Here is a 26,117-nt window from a genome sequence, read left to right as displayed (position 1 = left end):
ATGTGGAATTTAAGCTGTTGTTAAATGCAGATAAAGGTCAGAGATCACGATCTCTAGTAATGATTGCTTGCGGTATTGCAAACTTCTTTTATGCACAGGAGGCATGTGCAATGCAAGAAACTAGACAAATCACTGCAAAATAACGTTTTCTTGGCAACAGAGAGGAATTTACCGCTCCTAACAAAGACCAGCATAGAAATGGGTTTGAAATTCAGACACAGACAATTCTGGAAAAGAACTGCAGATTAGTTTTTGTCTTGCATCAGCTGGCTGATAGGGAAAGGATAGAATGTAATTTTTTCTAGGAAGTTTCCCCTTCATCACTGGATTTCTTTCTTATGAGTTCATACTTATAATCTATAAATTTAATTTTTAGTTATAACCATTTACAGAAGCTGTAGTTTGTACACATTAACAGGTCCCGTGATGCTCTGTTGAGGGGGTATTGCTTTGGCCAGTTCAGGTCAGCTGTCCTGGACATGCTCTTCCCGTTTCTTGTGCACCTCCTCCCTGGTAGAACACGGGAAACTGAAAAGTCCTTGACTAAGAGCGAGCGCTGCTGAGCAAGAATTGAAGCATCAGTGTGTTATCATTATGCTCAGACTGAATCCAAAACAGAGCACTGCACCAGCTACTGTGAAGAAAATGAACTCTGTCCCAGCTGAAACCAGGACACCTGTGCAGACACTGACATCTTACCATCCTCTCCAGATTCTAGGGACAACTAATACTGCATCTCGTATCTGCTAGTGGTGTGGTTACTGGTGTATTGGAAGTGGTTCTGCCGAGGTTCACTCAAATAAATAAGCTCTGTATATGCAACTTGACAATATTAAACTTATACTTACTGGATTACTGATATCCTCTATAAGACAGCCTGTGACATTCTTTCTTAGATCTCCATCCTGATTACCAAGCAGCTGCCCTGATACGCTATGAGGCTTATGGCTCTTCTCACAAACCATAAAGGTTAGCATACTCATAAATGTTCGTAATGCTAGGGGTTAAGAGAAGCAAAAAATAAAATTGTATTGATACAGAGATACTGGCTGTAGTGTCAGTGCATTCATAAGTTTGCAATAGGAAAAATATGTTTTCTAATTTATTGAAAACACACTGGTTTTCTCTGGAAAAAACTTGGGATATCTATTTCAACTGATTTGGAAATATAGCCTTGTTTTTACTTGCTGATTAGCTTGAGATCTTGCTACTCTACTGGACTAACTACAGTAATTTTTTTATCTTGCAAAGACCGAGAAGTCTACAGTCAGGCTGCTTGTATAATGTATACTGCATTTTTCATTGCCAGTGAGAGCTGTGCAAAGCTAGAAAGCAATTTAATTTCCTTTTTTCAAGTGTACGTAGTGTTAATGCTTTTGTATAAATGCACCGAATCCTAGTTCTAATTAATAGCCATCTAATTGATCAACAAATGACCAACAAAAAAAAATGGATGGATGTTTTAAAATAAGGACATTGTACAACTAACTCAGTCAAAAGGTTTAGAATAGAACGGACTATTTCAGTTGGAAGGAACCTACAGCAATCATCTAGTCCAACTACCTGACCTCTTGAGGGCTGATCATAAGTTAAAGTTTGTTATTAAGGCCATTGTCCAAATGCCTCTTCAACACTGACAGGCTTGGGGCATTGGCTCCCTCTCTAGGAGGCCTGTTCCGGGGTTTGACCACCCTCTTGGCAAAGAAATGTTCCCTCGTGTCTAGTCTGTACCTCTCCTGGTGCAGCTTTCAGCCGTTCTCAGATGTCCTGTCCCTGGATGCCAGGGAGAAGAGCTCAGCACCCGCCACTCCATGTTCCCTCCTCAGAAATCAGTAGAGTCAAGAGGATGGCCCTCAGCACCCTTCTCTTCAAACCAGTCGGGCCCAGAGCCCTCAGCTGCTCCTCCCAGGACGTGCCTTCCAGCCCCTCACCAGCTGGGCTGCCTCCCCCGGCCACGTCTGGGGACATCCCCGGCAGCGCTGGAGCCCAGGACTGCGCACAGGGCTCCCGGTGAGGCCACTGGCCACAGCGGGACCAGCCCCTGTCACCACCCTGGCTCCCGCTGAGCTGCTGCCCACCAGCATCCCCAGAGTGGTAAGTAAGGCCTTTGGGAACTGCTTAGGAAGTATATAACAGCCACTGATGCTGGAACACAAGAGGTAAATGAAGAAAACAAATTCAAATACTCAGAGTTGGAAACTCGGGAAACTATTGTTTAGGCTAAACACAAGATTGCCAGATCATTCTTAAATAATGTCAAGCCATCAAAAGGGCAAACTATGAGTTGAAGTTAGCTACATAACACAAAAATTGCATCTCTTCATAGTCAACTGCCCCTTGCCTAGGAGAGGTAAAAAACAAGTTCAGTCCCCTTCTGGGGAAACTCTCCCTACGTTGTATGAAATGTCCTTACATTCCCCTATTGGCTAGGTTGTGTATAAGAGAAAATAAGGAGGGTAGGTCCTGCCATTGAAAGCTGTTAGCTGGAAAAAGGTTAAAAATAGTTCAATATCCATGAAACCAGGAAATAAGATTATATCTTTTAAAACATTATTACCTTTACCACTAATAATCTGACATATTCATATATACCTAATTGGTTTGTTTTGACAGAAATAAATTATTCTTCTTGATGAAAAAATAACTTTTACATATAGATTTTCACATCCAAGACATTATTTAAAAATTAAGGGTCTATTTGGAATGTTAATGAGGGTAAATGAAGGTCTCATCCAAAATCCAGTTAGAAAAATGGTTTCTTAAAAAAATCACATTTTTCTTTTGCTGATCTATTATATTTTCTTCCCTAAGAATTACAGTTTTCTGTTGAATATATTTCTCATGCCTTATTGACATTTCATATGTGATCCACCAAGTTTTGGTCAAGGCCTTCGTGATACTTTCTTTTATATTACCTGTAGCATGAAGCACATATAAGGTGTGATGGTCCGCTGGATCTTTTTGAAACAGCTGCTGTTCTAACGCAGGAAGAAAATCAAAGATGGTCTTAACCCCGATAGCAGGCAAAGGAGTGAGGAAAGAGCGCAGGAGACAATGAGAGCATATTCCTCACTGGACAGACAGTGGTCTCCAGAAAAGGTCACAATGTATTTAAAGGCTGAATTGTAACCCTTATGTACAGGAGGTCAAGGTAAAGATTGCTAAAATACAAGTGCGTAAGGACTCGACGATCCCTGTGGGTCCGGTCCAGCTCAGAATAACCTGTATTCAGTGGGTCGGTGCCAGTCCCCTGGACCGGGTTACGCCGGCAGGCGAATTGAGGCTCTACCTCGGCGATCCACCAGGTGACGCTCAGTCCCGCAGGGGCTTCTTGTGTCTCGCTTATAAAATACTTGGACTCTTGAGGATGAGAGATGCAAAATATCTGCAAATAACTACTGCTATAACAGGTGCTGCAAAGCCTGGGTACATAAAATGCATTTAGCTTTTACCTGAATTTTCAAGCACAAAAATAAGAAGAATTTAGCCAGAACCAAATACAGAGCCACCTCCAGAAGTTGATGGAAATGTTGAGTTTCAGACTGGCAAGTGGGGCTGGAAATAATCCTGGGGGGGTGGCATTTGTCGCATTTCAGATCTCACTGAAACTGTACACTGCCAAAATGTCATGTCCAGGAAATAAAGAAAGCAATAGTACACTAACAAAACAGAAAAAAGTCTTTCACAATATTTTATTTACTTTAAAATACGAAATCCCATACGTAGGTAGAAAACGGTTTCTAAAACATACTCAGGCTCAATGGCTCTATTGTGTAATCACAAAATAGCATGTGGGGTTTTTCCCTTTTTCTGTCTCAGTACCCGTTTTCCTCACTGATGCAGCACGGTTTCTCTTCCCTTCATTCTAACTGTTTATTAGCACCAGTTGGCACACTAACACTGACTGGTTAAATCAGAATCAGAAAGCTTGGGTTGCAGTAAAAACTGATTTTGATGTATTCCACAACATTATTTCTTCTTTCCCTTCTGAGGAAAACTGTTCACATGAGTAGATCTTGCTCTGGAAAGCTACACATTGAAGCAATTTCATAATTGAATTCTTATTGATTAACTGTTTCCCAGTGATGTACGAAGAGAGGAAAGACCACACTGCAAGACAAACCGTATCACCCCAATCCTTATACTCTCAAACTGCTCTTAAATACCCTTTGAGAAACTGCTTTGTTGCAGGACATCATGCTGCTTTACTTTTTAATTTGTGCATACTTTTTGAACGTAATGTGAGAAGGACAAGGTCACTTATTACATCACTGAAACAGCTGAGTGTGCATTCTGGGGATAAGTTAACCTGTTTAATTTTCAAAAATATCCATTGCATCTGTATCTTCTGATAAATTTACTGCTTTTCTTCGTAATCCTTGCCAATAAGGCTTGCATCCATGTAAATGCATGCAAAAACACCAGGCTTGCTTGTTTATATGTCATTATCAATGTTAAAGATTCTTTTTACAATATATTAGAGACTTTGTATTCAGTTACAGTTATAAAAGCCAATGTTACTTTATGCCTTCTGAGTCTCAATCAATTAAGCATTGGTCAGCTTTGAAATCAGTCATGGATTTTTTGGCTGTCTCCTGCTTCATCTTCAAGATATCTGTCTTCTTAGCTCAGGCTAGAACAAGAGTTTAGCATATTGCCGAACAAGTAATATTGTCTGGAATTTAAATAATGTAGATCCAGTACAAAAAATATTCACATGAGAAGAAAAGTGGATTGCATTATGGATTATTGCTTATCTGTGAAGTTAAAACCCCTGGATTTGAATCTAGCCCAGAGAGCAAAACAAAGACCTGACAAAAAGAAAGGTTATATCTTAAATTTTTTATAATGTATCTCAGTCTACTTCTATTTATTGTGCAGAATCAAAATATTCTTATGCTCATGTGTTTAGATTCCTGTGATTACACTTGGCATAATTAAATTTAGAATGTGTTTTGTTTGGGAGGTGTCATTTAGCCTCTGCATTATTGTCACTCAATAAGATAAAGAACAAATATAGTAAGAAATACTCATAATTTCTCATAATTTAAAGGCACATTCATGAAATTAGTTAAATCACTTAACATATTTTATATCAAAACTATGGGTTCTTTTGTTTGTCTTAATAAATAAGCTGGAGTGGCAGTTTCATATGAAGAGATAATGCAGAGAAAAGCAAACACATGCCTTTAGTTCCATCACCAAGCTCTAGGAGCTGCTAGTGAGAGGTGAAAATGAATACAGTGTACTCCTTTAAAATCATCAATCTGCATTTCTTGTCCTCAGTTCTAACATAACCAGTTAAGGGTAATGTTTACTTTATGATAAACAGTCGTCCAAGCAATTATCCAAAACAAATACATGCAATTGACGTTGATTATGTTCCTGAATCCAAATAGTTACTAACAAGAAAGAGAGAGAAAGAAAGCGAAAGAGAAAGAAAGAAAGAAAGAAAGAAAGAAAGAGAGAAAGAGAGATAGAAAGAAAGAAGGAAAGAAGAAAGAAAGAAAAAGAAAGAGAGAAAGAAGGGAAAGAAAGACAGAAAGACAGAAAGAAAGAAAGAAAAAAGAAAGAAAGAAAGAAAGAGAGAGAGAAAGAAGGAAAGAAACGCTTCTTTCCACTGGAAAAAGCAGTATCCTGTTAGAGCCAATAGCCCAAGACTCAGTAGAAACCATCAGTATTGTCAAAGTAAAAAGAAGAAACCAACATGGGAAACTTGTGTTTTTCTCATGTGGAAACAAAGCCAATGGAAGAAAGCTTTGGAAAAATGCAGAAAGTTGGAAAAAAGGGTCTCATTATTTTGAGGAAATTTCCTTCATTTTGTACTAAAAATATTGTATTTGAAATATGTTTATATCTATCCCAGCATCTTATACAATGATCTGCAATAAAAAAATACAGACAGCATATGTACAGATTCTTATATTCATACAGCTTATGGAAACCCAAATGTTTAATTTATGGAGACAAATACACTCCTGAAATTCGAGACAAAATAAAATAGATTCACCACCTTTTCAAAAAGTGAGGACTTTGAGAAAATATTTTTTATTTTATTTGCCATGCTCAGAAAGCAACAGCAACAAATATCATCTTTGGATTGAGATGCATAAGTAAAATCATTCTGTCAGAAATGCCAGCACTCTGAGAACAGGAATCTGTAATGAAACCACCTCTCCAGTCCTGGGTCTCAAATTGCTGCTGTCTAATTTTAGAAATGGCAATACACATCAGATTACAAGGAGATATTTTACATAAGTCTTCACATGTTTGTGATTGCATTGACTGTAAATCAATTGCCCTGTTTGAAAGCAACTGAAGTCAAACTCCAAAGCCAGATTTGTTGACAATTGCTTGTGTGTGCAAAATGAAGAAGGACACCTAGCTTCTACTTCTTGTATGGTAGCAACGTATGCACTAAAAAGGCATATGAGGAATTTATCAATTCAGAGGCAAGAAGTAGGCTATAAGTAATGATTTTATTTTACAGGTGAAAATTAATCTGGAACAAGAGCAGAGGAGAATTTAAAGCAAATCTTTATAATGCAGTCACTAGGCCATTGCTGAGGCTTTGTTTACATAGCAGTCGATTCTGGAATGGGCAGTCCTGATTTGGCAGGCCAGGTTACACGTATTATGAATGATTTTGTCAGTTTTCATCTGTGGTGTATTGGAATATGTATCTGCTAACTTTTAGCTTGAATATGCAGAACAAGGACTTGTGTTTGTGAAGATCTTTGCCAAACAGCAGCTCTAAATTTATGCCAATTGCAGTTGGTGAATACCCTGTACTTTTAGAACACAGGTGGTCAAACTGAATATTTAGGCAATGAAGATTAATTAATGATCATTCAGATTAAGAAAAAAACATCTCATGTCAGAGGTTGAGATAGAAAATTCAGTTTAAGAAAAAAAAATTTCAGGTCAGAGGTTGAGACAGAAGGCTTGCTCCCCTGTGTAGTGTTCATTTTCCTTAACTTAAAGACCAACAACTCAATATTTCATTCATTCTGTGAATGCAGGAATTGAATAGACAACTACCTCCTTTGTGTACTGCCTTAATACCCCACCAAACCACACTAGAATAATAAGCTCACAAGCACAAAGAGGCCAAATTGATGTCACACATGCAGCTTTAGCTCTGTTTGTGCTTAGCTCAGAGAGCTTGTCTGTGCAGCATTGACAATATTTTTTATTATATGGTAAAATGTAAGGCAAATAAAGTAGTACAGGATTATTTCTATAATATATGTTAATTTTTGGTCCTTAGGCCTGCTCAGCTCCATGGATGACTGACATTTATTAGCTGTCAGCTTTGTAGTCTTTGTCAGAAAGCTGAATCTTAGATATTTGTCTATTCAGTTTTCTAAAACATTTAAACTGATAGAATATGAATCAAAGTTGTCAGTTTTCATTGCTTCCCTCCAAAAGTCCGTTCTTCCTTTCTTCTTTTATAGCTACCATCCAGAATTTAGGAATCCAGACACCTCTTATTTGGCCATCCAAGTCTCTATTGCACTAGAGTTTTATTACAGACACACACATCGATATGTAGTTGCCTTCTGTGATTAAGCTCTTGTACATATGAGCGACCCCAGTACTGCCCTCTGGTGTGGATTTTCAAGCATTCATGAAAGAGAGGTATTTGGAATTTTGAGTGTCTGCACTTATTATTCCGCATACATCTTGATATTAATTGGAACAAGATGATCTTTAAGGTCCCTTTCACCCAAACCATTTTATGATTCCATATAAATGAGGATACAGGATGCGAAGGCAGCATAACTGCACTTTGAACAGATCAGATGGGAGGATATCTCATGAACACCATTTCCAGTCCACTCAAATTAACAACATACAGGCAGGTGTGGAAGACTTAATTTCCAGGATTGACTGCATTGAGCCAGCCTTTCAAAACCTGAGCTGTGGTTAGTGTGCCAGTTGTGCTGGGCTTTCAGCTTAGCCCTTGAAACACCACTAGTGCTTGGACTTGAGAGCAAAAAGCCTCACTTCTAAACTTCCTCAAATTGTGTATGAAGCTTAGGCTGGCTAGACCAAGAAACCTGCCCCCCAGTTGATAAGTAACAGTGGATACCTCTGGTGTGGTTATAGAATTCACTTTTTATGAAAGGACCTGCTATCAGTTGTAGTGGGTTGACCCTGTCTGGATGCCAGGCACCCACTAAAGCTGCTCTCTCACCCTCCCTCTGCAACTGGACAGAGGAGAGAGAAAAAAACCCAACTAAGGATTAATGAGTAGAGATAACAGCTGGGAGAGGTCAGTGACTGATCACCTTCATGGGCAAAACAAACTCAAAGTGGGGACAGTACTTGAATTTATTACTAAAAGGATAAGAGCCAAAGAGTGAGAAATAAAACAATCTTAAAAACACCCTCCCCTCACCCCTCTTTCCTTCCATGTTCTCCCTCCCCTCCCCGAGCGGTGCAGGGGGACGGGAATGGGGGTCACGGTCAGTTGTTGTTTCTGCTGCTGCTCAAGGAGAGGTGTTGGAGTCCTTCCCCTGCCCCCGTGGGGTCCCACGGGAGACAGTCCTTGATGGACCTCTGGTGTGAGTCCAGCCCTCGGGCAGCAGCTCTTCCCAACCTGCTGTCCCGTGGGTCACTCCTCCATGGGTGCAGTCCTTCATGAATGAGCTGTACCCACATGGGTCCCCAACAGGGGCCACAAATCCCATCCGGGAAAAACCTGCTCCAGCGTGGGCTTCCCTCCCCACAGGCCACAGCTCTCTGGCAGGACCCTGCTCCATCCTGGCCTCACACAGGGTCACAGCCTCCTTGCTGCATCCTCCTGCTCCAGCATGGGAGCTTCCATGGGCTCCAGGGGGGTCTCTGCACCCCAATTCTCCCCCTGGGGCTGCAGGGGGGTCTCTGCACCCCGATGCTCCCCCAGGGGCTGCAGGGGGGTCTCTGCACCCCGATGCTCCCCCAGGGGCTGCAGGGGCACAGCTGCCCCACCCTGCTCTGCCCCACGGGCTGCAGGGCCTCAGCTCTGGTGCCCTGAGCACCTCCTGGCTCGGCCTTGGCCAGCGGCAGGAATTCCGTCCTGGAGCCGGCTGGCATTGGCTCCACCGGACAGGGGAAGCCTCTGGCAGCTTCTAACAGAAGCCACCCCTGTAGCCCCCCACTACCAAAACCCAGCCACGGAAACTCACTACATCAATTGGTACAGTTAAGACTATGTAGCAGAAGTAGGGCAAAGAAATCAAAACTCAGATTACTTTTGTCGATTCATTTGACTTAGTGGAAGTTAGGATGGCTCAGAGAATGGAACTAATATATTTGACACTGGGGAAAATAAACCCCTTGATTTTTAACTGAACTCTTTAGAGTTCAGAGTGAATGGAAAAATATTAGTAAAAATCAATGCGTAGCTAAAGGTCTTAACAGTAGAAGCATACACTGTTGTACTTTCTGTGGTAGAAAATTAATGCTTGGTAAGAATGTGTTCACAAGTTCAAAAGTTTCCTTTTCTTACTAAATACCCCATGTAGAAAAAGACACACTACTGAGGACTTGTTTAGTGATAGGTTTAAAATATAACTACAGGAATTCCTTCCTAGTAGTTTCCTTGTAGTTTCCTTGCCGTCATCTAGATCTCTTGACTGTAGCACTATAGTGATACTATTAAGTTACCTCTTAAGATTGTCTGGGACTTAGCTTGATCTTCTCTCAACAGATTTCAGCATCAGCAGATTTCCTGGCTGCCTTCTATGTGCACTGAAGTATACAGAATGAGATCATTTCAGGTTAGCCTGCAATAAAAACTGCCTGTTGTTGGCAGTTTGTTCTTACTCTTAAACAATGTTCAACAGCAGACAAACTTGCTGAACTGCCTCTATACTAGCACTGATTTTTGATAGTAGATAATAAGTCTACTAGAGATCAAGCCTTTTTAATAATTCTTTCCCATTAGAATTCTTCATTCGATTTCCACATTGGTATCTCATTGGAAAAATTCTTCCTCTGTTTCTATATGTAATGAGAGAAGAAGATCCAAACCTGTCTTCTTTTATTTTCCCATAAAATTTAAGACTTGAACTCATGATTAGTCCAGAGACATTATTATTACTTTTACACTGGGTTTCCTTTGACTGTGTAAAGCTCAGGGTTCTTGGCTTTATAGTTCAGACTGCATCTACACCCAAATACACATCTCTTTTCAAGTTGAATCTTATATATTTGCCCCTAAGTGTTATAAAATGCTTCCCTAGCCTCTTGTTCAGATAATGTTAATAGAAGATTAAGAACAGTTTCTGCCTTTACCTTCAGTACTTTTACTGTAGGTTTCCTTGCTAAAGCTATGCCCAGCAATGAAAAAAGGTTAATATATATGCTGACTCTAGCTTTTTCATAGTGCTTTCACAAAACACAGCCTTTTAAGAAACAAGTACATCTACTCACCTGGATGTGTCAGTGCTTTGAAAAAGAAGAATCCTTGCCAATGAAGTAGGCGAGAAAATTTAATTGTGCAATAAACCACTCCAGTTGAGCATGAGGTCACTTCCAGTTGAACTTGTACAAGCAAAACCCAACTTCAGGCATAGATATGGTTTGATAACCAAAATGGGACTTGGACCAAAGTGCTCAGTCACCCTACAGCTGATCCAGCAGTGGGAACACAAACTCCAGAAGGCAGTGTCTGCTCAGTCTGGGGCCTCCTTCCAGTGGCGGCAAGGCCACTGCTGCCCTCACAGCTAGGCCCCGGTGCAGGACATCACTGCTCCCCTCACGGCTTGGCCCCGGTGCAGGACATCACCTCTCCCCTCACGGCTTGGCCCCGGTGCAGGACATCACCTCTCCCCTCACATCTGGGCCCCGGTGTGGGACTTCACCACTCCCCTCACATCTGAGCCCTGGTGCAGGACATCACCTCTCCCCTCACGGCTTGGCCCAAGTGCAGGACATCACCTCTCCCCTCACGGCTTGGCCCAAGTGCAGGACATCACCGCTCCCCTCACGGCTGGGCCTCAGTGCAGGACATCACCGCTCCCCTCACGGCTGGGCCTCAGTGCAGGACATCACCTCTCCCCTCACGGCTGGGCCTCAGTGCAGGACATCACCTCTCCCCTCACATCTGAGCCCCGGTGCAGGACATCACTACGTGGCCGTGAGTGCAGGGGAAGACCGCACAGCTGGGAGCCAGCCCTGGGCTCAGGAGGATGGAGGCACTGAGGTGCTCCTCGGCCTGGTGCTTCGCCCGGGCGGGTGGAGCACTGTGAACAGCCAGGTTAGCTCCGATTCATGTACTCTCTTTAACAGCTGGAAATCACAGTCACAGCTGCATGTGGATCAAGGGCCGTTAATATGGTAAAGTCAGGCCGAAGCTGCAGGATATCATCATTAACTGTAGAGGTATTCCACTATTTTCCCTAACTTTTTTTTTTTAATAGCTGTTTAAAGTTTTTCCTAAGCTGCTAAAGTACCACAGAAAAGGAGATTGAATTTAGTATATATGGCCTGTTAAAAACACTGGGAAAAACATCAAGGTTATTTTTAACTCTTGCGTTTCATGAGTGTATGCAATCTTTTCTATTATCTGTATTGCAGCTATATTTATATTTGCTGAGCATGAGTTAATGTTGGAATTCAAGACTAGACATTTGGAATGTTTGGTTTTGGTTTTTTTTTAATATTTTGCTGTTTATGTTAAAACATAATGGCAAAAGAAGCATCAAAGGAATCTTTGCTGATTTCTGTGACCAGAAAACTAATTTTTAGAAGCTAAAATTTCAAATTACATGCTTAATTTGAGAATACTATCTGTTATAGTCATAAAAAGTTCAAACATGACACAACTTTCACACTTATGATAATTCTTACAAGCTTTCGCAGAACTACAAATTAGTTGTTTTACCACGCCAGCAACTGCTTTAGGCAAAGCTTTGTCATAGAACTCTCTGTAGGGGATAGTAATGAATTTATGCAGGTTTAAATTTCAGCATAGGAAGTTAGTATAATCTGAGGAGAGAGAAGAAGGGAAAAGGTACCAGGAAGGCCAAGATTGTGCAAGTTTTGAGTTATCAGTACACATATGTCAACTTTTCACTTTTCTAGTTACAGTAAGTAGGTTTTTGTTAAGTTTTTTTTCTTTTGCCTAAGATATCCCCAAATATATAACAATAAATGTAGGGTGTTTCACATTTGCACTAGTATGGAAAAGGTCCTTTTCATGCTTTCCTGTCAAGAAATGTTAGCTATTTGATATACAAAACAGTATAAAATTTCCATACTACATGTTTCAGTCTTTTCAGAAACACTTTTCAGAAACACTTTAAAAAAATTCTGATAGCTGCAATAATAATCTCTAGATCTGCAGTTCAGCACTCTGTAGTCCTGAGAGAAGTCCGATCTTCATTTGTGTTATGTTATGCCATGCATGGTGATAACATTCTGAGGGTTCTAAGATAGTGTAAATAGATGTGAAATCAAACTGATGATGTAGAAAATGTGGTCATATTAAGAAATGACAGATTAGCAAGAGTTTCTGAAGGCATGGAGATAGGATAAACATTTTTTTCTTTAAATGGCAGTAGTATTGCATTCAGGAAGATTACTTCTGAACTCTGACAAACTGTATTATTAAAAATTCTCAGAAAACAATCAGTTTACGGAATGTGTATTTCTTTACCAACATATGCAACTAATCCTGGTAGAAAACTCTTCCTACATCTTTTTTCTAGCATTTGGAAGGTGGAGCTTTGTAGGATTTAGAATCACAAGCTTATGATTTCCGCTCTTAGTTCTGTCTACCTCAGTCCTTATCTATAAAAAGGACATAATTGTTAGTAGATTTTAAATTTAAGAGTTACTGTTTCTGAGGCAATGAAGAACAAGTGAATGTAAGTTTTAAGGGCCTTTGTACAGTTTGCCTTTCAAACTAGCTCTCATCTAGAACAGCATTTATGATACAGGGGAAAATTAAATATACTAATTGGTTGATTCTCTTATGCTAAGGACATTCTTAGACATTAGACCCATGTCCTCTGAATTTCACTTAATGGTATTGTTGTAATTATCCCAATGGATGAAGAGAACTGTCAAAGCACATCTCTTCCAGCTTAGCATTTCTACAGTAATCCTTATTCTGTTTGACATATTTTCTGTTTCATGGATGCATCATTAAGTTCTTAAAGTATAAAAGTATGTTTATAATGTCTTTAGCAGCATTATTTTCAAACACAAAAAGGAACAAGAGAATAAAGACTAGGAGAAGAGCTAGAAGCTGAAGTATCCGAACTGTATAAGCAAGGAGAGTTTCCACCTCAAAACTATGGGTTTTGCAGGCACCCGAGATCTTAATCAAATAAAACTTGGACAGCATGTGTCTCTTAAAAAAAAAAAGGGAAAAGCCCAAACCCAACCACACACCCAAACACCCAAACAAAAAAATCTCTGTTGTGTCACAGTATTGGTGTTTTGCATTATTCTGATTTAATATATAAAAATCATTTAGAAAATACACATAAATTTGGTGTAGCTTTAAAGGCAGCCAACTGCATGGCATTTTATGGATAAAATTATTTAAAGAACACTAAAGGTAACATCTCTAATAGCCTAAGTACAACTTGAAAACGTATATACTGACAAAATAATTTGCCATAGTTTCTTTCAGTGCATACTGCACTATATGTGCAGTAGTAATATGCTGTGCTTTTAAATTAAGTTCATGGACAATTAACTAAGAGTGTGCTGAAATTTTTGCAAAGGTTCTTAATCCTTGTGACCTGGCCAGGTCCCTAGTTGGGTAATTACATAAGGTTATTTCCTACTTACCTATAGTTTAATAAGAGATGCCATCACTTCCTGTCCTAAACTATTGTGTAGTCTTGTCTGCTGTGTGACAGCTGTTGTGCTCCACCCTGAAAGAGCTTCTTTTCACTTGTGGGTGTAATCACTACAGATTCACACTAAATTCTGAAGCGGGCTTTTTCGAATGCTTGTTAAAGAAGTAACGGGACCCCCCGCACACACTATATCCCTTGATCAGAGAAAACTAGTTTTAATTTTGGTCCAGAAAAAAAGAGAGCTTCATAGACACAAGAAAATTAACCCGGCTGTTATGTAAGGTATTTTGGAGACGTATACAGGGAAAGGGAAAGGCCAAATATGCCTAAATAGCAAAAAAAATCCATTTTTTGGAAGAAGATAAAAATTAACTGAATTTGCAAGTTAGTATTTCCCTGGTTTACTTCTTAGGAAACACTTAGGGGAAAAAATTATACAGACAGAAGTAACCCCTGATTCTTTTGTTTTTATGTATCTCTTTTGGTCACTTTATTTTGCAAAGATTCTGATAGAAAAATGTGAGCAGTCGTGGTGGTAATAAAAGATTTTCAGTACCTTATTTGCTAACATTTCTATTGGTGAGGCTGGTGCTTTTCTAGTCAGCTAGAAAAAAGTAACCTAAGTCTTTTCTAATGTAGAAGTAACTTGCACTTGAAAGCACTCTAATACTTAAAACCAAACATTGGTTCTGAGTACAAGACAGAGCCAACTGTAAAATGCAACGGGAATACCAGTATAGAGGGGACCAAGCGAGGAACATTGTTTTCTCTCTCTCTGCTTTCAAAGGGTTAATATTTTAATTATTTAGATTGAACTGACATTTCCCGCTTTTGGAGATTAAATTAGTTAATAAAAAGACTATTTTTGTTCACAAATGGGAAAGAGATGCCGGAGAAGCTATAGAAGGCAAGGTTGGAGTATGAGACACTGCTAAAATGGGATTGGCAGAACAAGTCATAGAGTCCTCTATCTTTTAGGACAAGCAGAAGTATCCTTTAACTATTGAGGTGTGATGGGAAACAACTTGTAGCTAATTTTGCCTCTTTCACAGTGAGATGTGTGGTAAGAAGAGTGCACATTCTATTAAGTGTATTTAGTAAATTGTCTGTAACATAGGCTGATGCAGGAGCTCCTTAGGGAAGATTTCTAGGCTTTCATAGTATGTGTGAAGTTGCAATCTAGATTCTTTCCCATCCTTCAGTAGTTCTTATCTTGGCCCTTCAAATCTGTATTTTTTGCAAACCAGTTGCATCTGTTTTGAGGATTCATTTAGCTCAGCACCTTTACAAAGCTTTAGAAGAAAAGTTACCAACATACTGATTTTCAACAATTACACAGCATTTCTTAACGAAAGCAACTTAGTGGTGAAGTTGCAAAGCTATCACATTTGTTTTATACTTCATATAAACTTACTTGTGCTTTTAAAGATCCCTTGGCCTTTTGTTCCTCAAGCCTTATTCGTTATAGTGAAGTAGATCCTCATTTGATCACTCCAGGATGGTATAATAAAACCAGGAGTGTAAGAGCATAAAGCCAGGAGTACTCAGACATCTGAGATTGTATAAATAGCTGTCAGAGAGCGGTAGCATCAGCTCTGCAAATGCCAACAAGTATCTATGATGACAATAAACCTCCTAATCACCGAGTAAATGCAGCAAAAGGGCTATGCAATATTTTTAAAAGTAGTGTTAAAAACCAGATTGCACACCATAATTGTGCAATGATATATTGCACTTGAGTGATACATTCAAGTTTTTATGAAGATCAACCTTTAAATTTTTTTTATTAATAGCATACAATAAATGATAATTGTTTCTACCCTTCACCAGGGGAAAGATTAGTCCTACCAGCCTTGCAAACATTTTATTATTTTTAAATGATGGTAACTTGCTGCTGGTCCTTATCATATGTTAAATCTGTTTTAATATATTTCATAATAATAAAATGAATGCTTTGCAAACAGTACACCAGGACACCTGTTAACAAAAGCATATAGTATAGTTTCTAGTCTCTAGTGAATACTGCACAGACTTTTAAAATGCTTTCAAAGACTTTTTGTTTGCTTAGGTGGATAAGAAGCTCTGCCTAGAACAGACCATGTTACAAGATCAGATTTTGGAAATGTTTGTGTGAGTTTTAACTTTAGTGTAGCCCCATAAACAGCTGAATGAATGAAGGGCTATAAACCTGTGCTGCAAATCTGTGAGTAGAGGTAGAGAAGAGAATTTCTTAAATTGGCTGTGCCTTTGGGGAGATCATTACAGTCAACTCCACCTAAGTAGTCCCATAGGAATTTTGGGTTTGACCTTCTAGACATTTATGTATGGTATGTAAATGGCTGTAGTGACATCAGTGTAATTATTCCAATGTGAGGTTACATGTCTGTAAATACAGTCCTTATTCTATTTCTGTTTTCTCCCAGTTCAGCAGTTAAGATTATGCGTTCAAAAAAATGATTAATGATAGGGTCAACAAGCATAGCAAAAAACACTGAGGGAACTACAAAACTGGCATGGTGGTTTTCTTTAATGGCATTTACACTGGAAGCCTGAAAAGAATGCAAAGGCTAACTGTACCTGTAATTAATTCATTGTGAAAAGAAAGCAAAAGAAAAGAGAATCCTGTTTTTGTAGTATATGTGCTGCATTTGAATTTGCATTTTTTAAAATTGAGAATTACAGCTTTAATATTGCCTGGGGGAGAACAGCCAAATTTGAAAGCTAGGAACCCTTCTGATGTAATAGTTAATCACTTTAAATGCATCAGTAGCATCCACTAATAACAGCTTCTGTTGAATAAGCATATTAAAACAAAGGAATTGTTAATCCATTTTTAAAACCTTAGTAAGTTTTGCAGTAGTAGAACTGATTTGTTTGTGACCAGTGGAAAAACTGTAACTTTTTAAACATATTTTGGTGTAGACTATAAAATACAATGTAGTTAGCTAAAACTATATTAAATTGTTGACTGTTCATATTTTGATGTCAAATATATCCCCGTGATGTAAATTTGGATAGCTGACTGAACTTTTTGAAGAGGGTATGTGTTGGGGTCTGTGGTTCTGTGTTCACATTGTCCAAACATACACACATTTTTATTTTTCACAACATACTACAGTTTTTCTTATTAATAACAAAAAATATACCTAGAATGGGTATTTAGAAAGGTTGCAATAATAAGAGATAGTAGAATTGTTTTTAAATGTTACAAGCAGCAATATCAAATATTTACAAAACAGCCAGTACATTCGATAAGGAATTATCTAAATCCATTTTTTTGTTTCTCCTTATAAAATCCTGTTATCTCCTGAGTGACAATATTGTTGTATTTGAAAATGTGTGAGTTTCTGATGCATAACATTCTGAGCAAAGCAGCTATTTATTATACCTATACACATTCTTATCCCACACTCTTTTTTTAAGACCATTATTAGTAAATTTTGAGGTTAGAGAGGTACTGACCCAATCAAACATGTACAGAGCTTGGCCTCTGAGTTAATTAAATGTGGGTTAATAACATATTATAAGGAAATCATTGTCCTTATTACAGTTATTAGGTAGTTAGTCAAATTATAGCTTCAAAGGAATGCAGAGCATGGAGAACTTGGGACTAAATTATGCATTTGAACCTTAGGCCAGCTTTTACAGTTGAGACAGTTTGCTGCTAAAAGAAATCGTGTGTCATTGAAATTAAATGCCTTTCTGGGGATGGAAGCTTCCATTTTTTAATGAAATTACTGAGTGTGGTGCAGTGAAACGATTAAAATCTGTATTCAGGGAATGTGGTGGACAAAAAAAAATCAATAAGAGCTAGCAAACCTTTGCTGCTGGATGTGAATCCTGGGAATGAAATAAACTAGTACAAAAATAATAATTAAAAACATATCAGCACGTTAATGTATTTAGCATGAGTCTCACGAGACATCATCTCCACTAATTTTTAGCATACATTTTCCTGTGTAATGAGAAGCTTTCTTTTCTCATATCCGTATCAGGCAGCATTTTTGCCCTTCCCCCAATGCTCCTGCATTGCAATCATTGTGCTTGCACTTATTATGTTACAAATGACCGAGGTAAGGCTGACACTCTCATTGCATGCAAAAAGACCTAGTCTGCCAGGGTTTTTTTTTTTTTTTCTCCTAATGAAGCAGCTTTGTGAAATCTCCCCATGTGTTAATACTAATGAAGATCCTCCAGCACAATTAAAATCGCAGCCAGTGGCTGAAGAGGAAACAGAAAACAATGGCATCTTTCTACATGTGCATATTTCTTTATGCAGAGATCAGCTTTATTTAGAAATATTGTTGATTTTTAAAGTGCTTACATGTAGTATTTAACAAGGTTAACAACCTGTTCATATTCTTGAATTCTATAAGTACGTTTTTACTAGCTCATACTGAAATCACTTGGATTTTAGTCACTGCACAGTGGTATAACTATATAGTGTTATGGTTTGTAGGGAGCAGTCCTTTGGCTCTTGCCGTGTACTTTAACCCTGCCTGAGTTTGAGACTATGCCAAAGAAAGAAAAAAAGAAATAAAGGAGGATACCACGTGTGTAGTGTGAAGGGTTGGTGTAGGAAAGCACAGCTTCTATCTAGTTTTGTACAAATAACCTGTTTGGGTTGTTTCGGGCAAGGCAAGAACATCGGTATTAAAAGATGTATTTTTTATTTTAGTTCTTGTGTCAACAGCTGGTGAATGTTAATACTTCCCCCTAAGTTTAACTTAATTCCGCCACCCTCGTCGCCTGTTTTACTTGAATTTATCTAGTACTTCAGGAGCATAAAAGTTGAACGTTGCTTCCACCGATTTGCTCGGCGTCTTTAAAATGTCTCCTCTTTAAGAAACGGGTAGCGTTTTTTTTTTTTTTTTTAGTAGGTGGCAGTTTGGCAGTTGTTTGTTCCACAGATTCTTTGTTGCCATATTAATTTTTTTTCTAACCTAAACTTAATCTGCAGCGTGAGAACTGATGTAGGTTCTCGAGGTGGGCAACTGTGCGTCTGCCCCGATCGATAAAGCCCTCATTAAAAGCGACCCACCGCCGGCCGCCACTTTCTGTGGCTGTTCGGAGAAGGCGGGCCGTTCCCAACTCCCCCCCGCGCGTGACGGTGCGGGCGGGGGTCGCGGCTCCCGTCCCGTGCCCGGCATTGTGGGGAGCGCCGGCGGTGACGTCACCGGGGCCGCGGGGCCGCCGACCCCCGCCAGGGACCCGCCGGCTCGGGGCGGCCGCCGCGCGCGCCCCCGCCCGCGCGCGTCCCCGCGCCCCCGCCCCCTCCGCGCGCCGCGCGCGGCTCCGGGGAGCGCCGGGAAGGGCCGGCCCGGCGCGCGCCGCCCGCACCGCACGGCGGAGGGGAGAGACGGAGGGAGCGGGAGAGGGAGAGAGCGGGAGCCGCGCACCGAGCGGGGCAGCTTTACCCAGGTGAGCGCCTGCCGCGGAACGCCGTCCTGCCGCGCCGGGCTACCCGAGCCCGGGCAGCGCCAGCCTCGCCGGCCGCGTCCCCGCCGGTGTGTATCGCCCCTTTGTTGTGTGGGCCGAGCGCGGGTCCCGCCGCGGGGCCCTGCCCTGGCAGGGCTGCGGGCGGCAGGCGGAGGGGTCGGGCTGAGGCGAGTCCCGGGAAGGGCCGGGGCCGGGGTGTCTGTAGATGGGACGGCCGCGTTCCGAGCGATTTTAAACTTTACTCGTGGCCGCACGCCCGTGCCTTGGCCGGGCGGCGCCGGTCACGTCTCTGCCGACGGCCGCCCGGAGGCTCCGGGGCGGCGCGGCGGCTGCCGGCGGCCCCCGGACGGCTCTTTTGTGTGGCGCGGTGCGGTGCGCTCCGCTCTGGCCGCCGGGCGCTGCCCCGCTCCCCTCGGCCGGCGCTGTCAGGGCGGCCCTGGCGCTGCGCGGGCGCGGAGCTGCGCCCGGCGGGGCCGCGCGGAGCGGCCGCTGGGCAGGGCCGCGGGGCAGCGGCCGGAGCGCGCGCTGCCCCCCGCGGGCGGCCCCGGCCCCCGCAGCCCCCGCTCCCGCACGGCCGGTCCGCGCTCCCTCCCTCCTTCCCCCTCTCTCTCCTTCCCTCCCTCCCTTCCTCCCTTTCTCCCGCGCCGTGCGGGGCGCGGCGCGGGCCCCTCTGCCCGCGGCTTTGTGCGTGTCCCGTCCTTGTGAAGAGAAGCAAGCAGCTGCGGCGCTGGGCCGAGTTGTTGAAATTTATCCCTTTGTGTATATTACAATATCCTCCATTTTTCTGCCCTCTAAACAACGAGCCTTTCGCCATCTTGGGCAAATTTTTATTCCAAAGTCTGTCCGTCTCTTTTAGGAAGGAACGAGTAGAAATCTTGAAAGCCCTTTGGATAAGTCTCAAAGTTTAGGAAATGTTACAGGGACAGACAGTGACGTCATGTAAAGTTTAAGGGGATTTTTTTCCAAGACTCTGTGCTTTTCCCCGGCATTCCTGATCTAACGCGTTGTAAACCTCACTTTAAAGAGAAAGGTTCCGAGTTGAGACTGCACGTACAGGGGACATTGTGAATATGCGTCTTTATCTTGTGTCTGGTTTCGTAACAGGGAAATAATCGTGCTTTGGGGTTATTCTCCCCCCCCTTGCCTATTTCTTTTCTTTTCCTGTCCCGGCCTCAGTGTTTAATATGTATTGCTTGTTCAGCTATTTAAGTAAACGCTCTAAAGTTCTTATGTTAAATAACGAACTATCTGGAGATTTTCACTGTTTTCGTTTACGGAGGGTAGTAATTTAATGTGAAGTTTAAATGAAACACTTGGTACAGGATCTTCCCTGAGAAATAAACAATATCTCCTTGGTATGAGGAACATGGAAATACATAAGTCCATTTTTAAATGACAGATTTGGGGGGCATGTGTGGAAGTAACAAACTTATTAACCTATGTTATTAAAAGGTTCCGCCTGGAAAGTACCTATAAATATTGCATGTAGTTTGGGTTATGTTCCAGGTGCCGTGTAACGTGGGTGGCTAAATGTAGTTACTGTGCTAAACTCATTAAAAAACCCAACCCTAGAACAACCCTGCACCCAAAAGTCAACAACAAATTGTATCCTCTATACATTTTGCATCAGCTGTTGTGAAAAGGAAAACAAAAAAAAGTACTGTTGTGTTAATTTACTTCTCAATTGCGCATTTTTTTAATCTCAGAAAAGTTTTTCTGGTCACATGATATGACTTAGTGAAACATGGGATACTTGATAAGGAATAGCTGTTGTAGGTGAAGTTCTGTTTTTCTATTCTTTCTATGCTTATCTGACTTGCTGCATATTTAAAGTCACACAATCGAGAACATGAAACTGTATTTAATTTGCATTTTCTTTGTCTTCAGGGTTGGGAAAAACATTGACTACAATTAAGATAGAAAGTAATAGCAACAGCTGTTTGTACATCAAGGCTTTTATATCCAAGTCAGTATTGAATGATGTACTTAAAGCATACTTAAGGTTATGTTGGAACAAATGTCAGATATTACTTATTTTATTTTTCTTTCTTAAATGCATCAGAAAGCGTGGTTGGATTCAGTATTTACTAGCTGTGTGAATACTGGGTAAATGAAAATGTTTAAATAGTTGAAAGCATGTACAACGGGTGATTGTAAATTACAAATGGAACAAAGGTCTAGAAGACTGGACAGATTATAAATGATGAGCAACAGCATAAGTAGTTTCAGAAAACGATGCTATAGTTTTGACATCTCATAGAAAACTACACACGTTTTTGTCAAATTGCTGCAAAATCAATAAACTACATAATATTAAGAAAATTGTGGCCAAGGTAGTTTTTGTAAAGTGTATGTAGAGTAAGCAGTAGGAATTGTTAAGGGATTTTCAGTGTTCAAGAAATTTTATGTTTGCTTCAATCAGGGCTGTTTGTTTCATCATAGATGGTACCAATTCCTTGTAAGTAATGGAGTATTCATATCATGTTGTGATGGAGTTCATTGTAAACAGAACTCTCTGGAGAATAAAAAATATTTCTTCAGAGGATCAGGTAATGTTACCTTTTCATTCCTGACCCCAGATCTGTTCTAGATAGCACAAAATAAGGTTTTGTGACTATCACATATTGAAAATAAACTGGAATTGTGGTACTGTGTCCTGGGTTAATTTTTACAACAGCCAGGAGGGGGGATGGCCAGGCCCCAGAGGTTATTTTATACCACTTCATGTCATTTTTGGGGGGGGGGGAGAGTGGCAGGGGTGGAAAAGGAGTCTGTTCCTGGGAGAAGGGGTTCCTTCCAGGTCAGAGTAGCTTGGTGGAGGGAAACGGAGTGATTGCGAATTGTTGTTTCCATGTGAATCACTCCTTTCTTGTACCCTCTGTCATTAGTATCGTTGCTGTTACTGTTCATTTTCTTATCTCATTGCTGTTTCCAGTAAATTGCTCTTATTTCGACCTGATCTTTACCAATTCTCCTCTCCATCTTGCAGGGGAGGGGGAGGCGGGGAAGGAGCAAGTGAGCGGCGCAGTTTCAGTCAGAGCACTAAATTGGAGAGTACCATTCCTAAACTACGACACACTGGTATTTCTCATTCAGATTATATTTTTAAACTAAATTCCACTGTGCTGGGTTCCTTACAGGTCAGTGTTCCCACAAAAAGTTGTTTTTGGGGTTTGTCCATGTAGATTATTGTAGGTTGTCAATACCACTGTAAAATGTTTTGAGTAGTGTTAGAGGAAAGGTAACTAAATATGTGCTTTGTATCTTTTGATGAGAAATGCTTGGTTTTCTTGAACATGTAATACAATGCTTTGCATTTTCAAAAGATAAGTTAGCAATATTTTTATGTAATAGAGGGAACAAGCATTGGTTGACCACTGCAGTATATGTGTTTAATCCTTATACTGCTAAGAAGAAAGTGCTACAAGACTGAATTTTTTTTTTTTCTTAATGAAGAACACTGAAAATGCCAATAAGAAAGTAATGGAAGTCTTTCTTTTTAGGTCCTGTTGACCTTTCTTGTGTTTTCTTTGTCTGCATGTTTATTACAGAACTGCAGTGTAAAGGAGCAGATGTTTTGCAAAACATCCTGATGTGTTGCTTTTTCTTATGGGAGTGCATAACTGTTCCTTCTGATGCATCGACTTGACAGCTGGTTGATTTCATGGAACTGCTAAGAAGCCATTAGTGGTGTCATTGAATTGAAACAGAACAGTGGCTCCCAGCTTGAACTGCAATTGTTAACGTCTTTGTTGCTACTTTTCTCTTCCTATGCAAAATGTGGAATATCATAGTTGCAGATAAAAAGAAGTTTGTGCTCCCTGTCTGATATCCCTGAATGAAGGAAAGGAGGCATTAGTACCTGACTGCTTTTAGTTTTTTAATTTTCTTATGATGGCATATTTGGGAATAAGAGATCTTGACTGTTGGGAGGTACAATGAACAATGCAGTTTGCTACCCCCCCCCCCCCACATTAAGGGCTTCACTGTGTGAATGCTGTGTGTTCAAATTGCTTCACTATGATCGTCTCCCAGGCCCTAATACAGGTATCTTTAAATAAAACTAAATAGTGATGGGGTGCTTTTTTTTTTAATCAGCAGACTATTCTAATAGATTACATAAGAGTGATACTTAGTGTTTTCATTGCTTAAATAATTTGGCCCAATGCAGATTCCCAAAGTCTACCAGTTTTCTCCCAAGTGTGGTTCAGCATCTTAGTTAATTTTGTTTTACTGCAGTACATTCAGTAAATTATGTCATACTACATTACCAACTAGTTTGTGATTTATTGCCACCAGAAGAAACACTGAAACAGGTATCAAGGACAGCAGTGATTTTTGCGATTGATAGTTTACAACATGGACAAAATGTAGTATGTGTTGATCAATGTATTTTAAAGAAACTGGAAGTTTATGTTGAAGAACATGATGCAGTATTGAGAATTTGGGTATGGATAATCTTCCCTGCTGCATCACAGAAGGAAATGAAACATCCTTTTTGTAACTAACATCTGTGCTTTAAACATTTTTTGTTACGCTACATTTTTACTTTAAACCTATTTTTGTTGTATTCTTTTTGTGTAATGGTAGAAAGAAAGTGCATCTTTGTTTTAAATGAGTGATAGGCATTTGGAGTTCCTCTGGGTTAGTCTTTACAGATGAAAAGCAGAAACAAGGGTACTGTATTAGTAAGCTTAAGGTAGATCCTCCCCCACCCTGCTCCCCATTTTTTGCCTGCTTATTTAAAAACAAAAAAAGGCAACAAACAAATCAATATGGAGTCACTAGAAGATTAGTGTGAGGAAAATAGTGGGTTCACTTTAATTTTTGAAATTTGTGTTTCTTATTACTTTTATGGAGGCAAGACTGTGTAAGATTCACTGATTCGTGGAAAGGTTTAGTCTTTTACCAACATCACAAGATGATGATAGAGGCAGAAAAAAGAGCTGCCTTCCCCCAGTTTTATCTCTAGTGTGCTGGGTAGTTGTTTCCTTGAAAACGGAAATGCGTGGTTTGTTGTTCTGCAGAGTAATGCCAGTGGGGTGGGTAAGCTGAGTGCACATAATCATTAGAAGAAATTGGGACCATGTGTTCATTAAGTTCACTCTGCAGAAGGGCCAGGCTAGATGCAGTATTTTGCTGTTATTTTATTTCTTAATCGTACAGTTTTAAGTGAAAAAAGGTATGTAGAACATATAATCCGGTTATCACACAATTTCACAGTTAGCTAAGTTCTTGTTTAGTGTTTTAGCTCTTTACTGTCCTAAATTTGCATTATATAATGTCCTTAAAAAGAAAAAAATAACTATTTTAAGTCTGATACTGCAATTCCTTTAAGATTTAAATGGAAATTAAAATGCCAGAAGACCATTGTAGTAATTTTATGGTATCACTTAGATTTTTGTTTCTTTTTTGAGGGAGGGAGGAGGAATTGTTATTTATTTTGTGATATTAGCATTTCACGAAACCACCAGGTGAAACAAACACTCCTGGAGTGTGAGGAAGTCTTATGCTTGTTTTGTTTTTTTAATGTAACAACCAGGAAAAGAGGATGCAGGGGTTTTCCCTGCTTAGTTTAACAGAATTAATTTATGCATTTGACAGAATTCCTCATACCAGTTTCTCCTCTTTTTATGTGAATGTCTTTCAGTTTTTTGGATAAAAGACAAACATCAAAGAAAAGTATACATTTTTAAACCTTTCTTACTGACAGATGATCTCTCAAACATAGTCTCTGAAAGTACGGCCTTAGGAAAAGATGTGCTGGGCTTGTCCGTGTCCAGATGATGCCTGTTGCCTGCAGTGTGGATTTTCTCCAGTGTGGATTTTCTCCAGTGTGGATTTTCTCCAGTGTGGATTTTCTCCAGTGTGGATTTTCTCCCCTTACATTGCTACTCACACCCTTCAGGGCCTCCTGAATGTCTTGTTTTCTGTGTGTAAAGGACATAAGACCTCTTTTCACTTGATGTAGGTCAGGCATTGTAAAGAGCTGAATGGGTTAAGCCTCGGTAGTTTGCAAAAAAGAGATCGCAGAGATTTTTCTAGCCCCTGAGGGAGGAATCACCCAAAACCTTAAAATTCAAATTTCTAAAAATGTAAAGACACAGTCTGAAAAATTGGTTTACCTGATGAACCATTTACATTAGTAATGGTTCCACTGAAATCAGTGGGACTGCTGAGTATAAAGACTTGTCTGGGTAATGTTTGCAGCGTAAAGCCTTGGGAAAGAAGATAGGTTTAGAAATAAAGTAATGACTGAAATAATGCTGTCATCTTTTTGGAGCCTCACACAGAACGTAGTTCTGCTCTGGAATTGCTGGAAAGAATAATGAAGAATTTTCACTTTTGAATCATTTAAATCACAAATTACCAGTGTGTTCTTGTAAATTACAGGAAGTGTAAGGTAGATTTTCTTTACAACATTTAACACAGTAATTTAAAGGCACAAAGTAATCTGCCTACCTATTCTTGAGCTTGAATCTCAGTTGTGAGACTACTGAATGAGAAGCTAAAACCTTGAAATCCTCTAAAGAGTATTTTTTTTTCTTCACTTTTAATGTTTTTGGATTGTGACCCTATTTATTAATCAATTGGTATTAATGAATTAATGTTTTTCTAACACTGAAAGATTCTTTAATAAACAATGCATTGCATTTTACCAGATACTTATTTTAGTAGAGTGGTGTGTAGTTTCCAAGTGTAATCATCAAAATAACTCCACAGCCCCCTTCTCAGCCCTCAGTCTTTCTACAACAGAAAATTAGTTTGACAAAAATTATTGCACTGGTCCATCAGATGCAGAGGGACGTAATTGTGTGGATTTTGCCCCATTTTCTGTTCTTGCACTTTTCCACAAGCATGCACTCATTAATC

At 40.2% G+C, this 26,117-nt stretch overlaps 1 protein-coding gene across 13 annotated transcripts in view; it reads left to right on the top strand.

Moving 5' to 3' along the window:
- The first annotated feature begins 19,116 nt into the window (after window positions 1–19,116).
- The window catches only part of BAZ2B (bromodomain adjacent to zinc finger domain 2B), a 115,791-nt gene continuing 108,790 nt past the window's right edge, over window positions 19,117–26,117 (top strand). For all 13 annotated transcript variants that reach the window (XM_032692938.1, XM_032692951.1, XM_032692950.1 and 10 more), the window contains exon 1: window positions 19,117–19,226. The gene's annotated coding sequence lies outside the window, so the exon portion shown is untranslated. The remainder of the gene's footprint in view (window positions 19,227–26,117) is intronic.

This window comes from Chiroxiphia lanceolata, chromosome 7 (genome assembly GCF_009829145.1).
Source record: "Chiroxiphia lanceolata isolate bChiLan1 chromosome 7, bChiLan1.pri, whole genome shotgun sequence".
Taxonomy (NCBI): Eukaryota; Metazoa; Chordata; class Aves; order Passeriformes; family Pipridae; genus Chiroxiphia; species Chiroxiphia lanceolata.
This window is presented reverse-complemented; position numbering and strand designations above follow the sequence as displayed.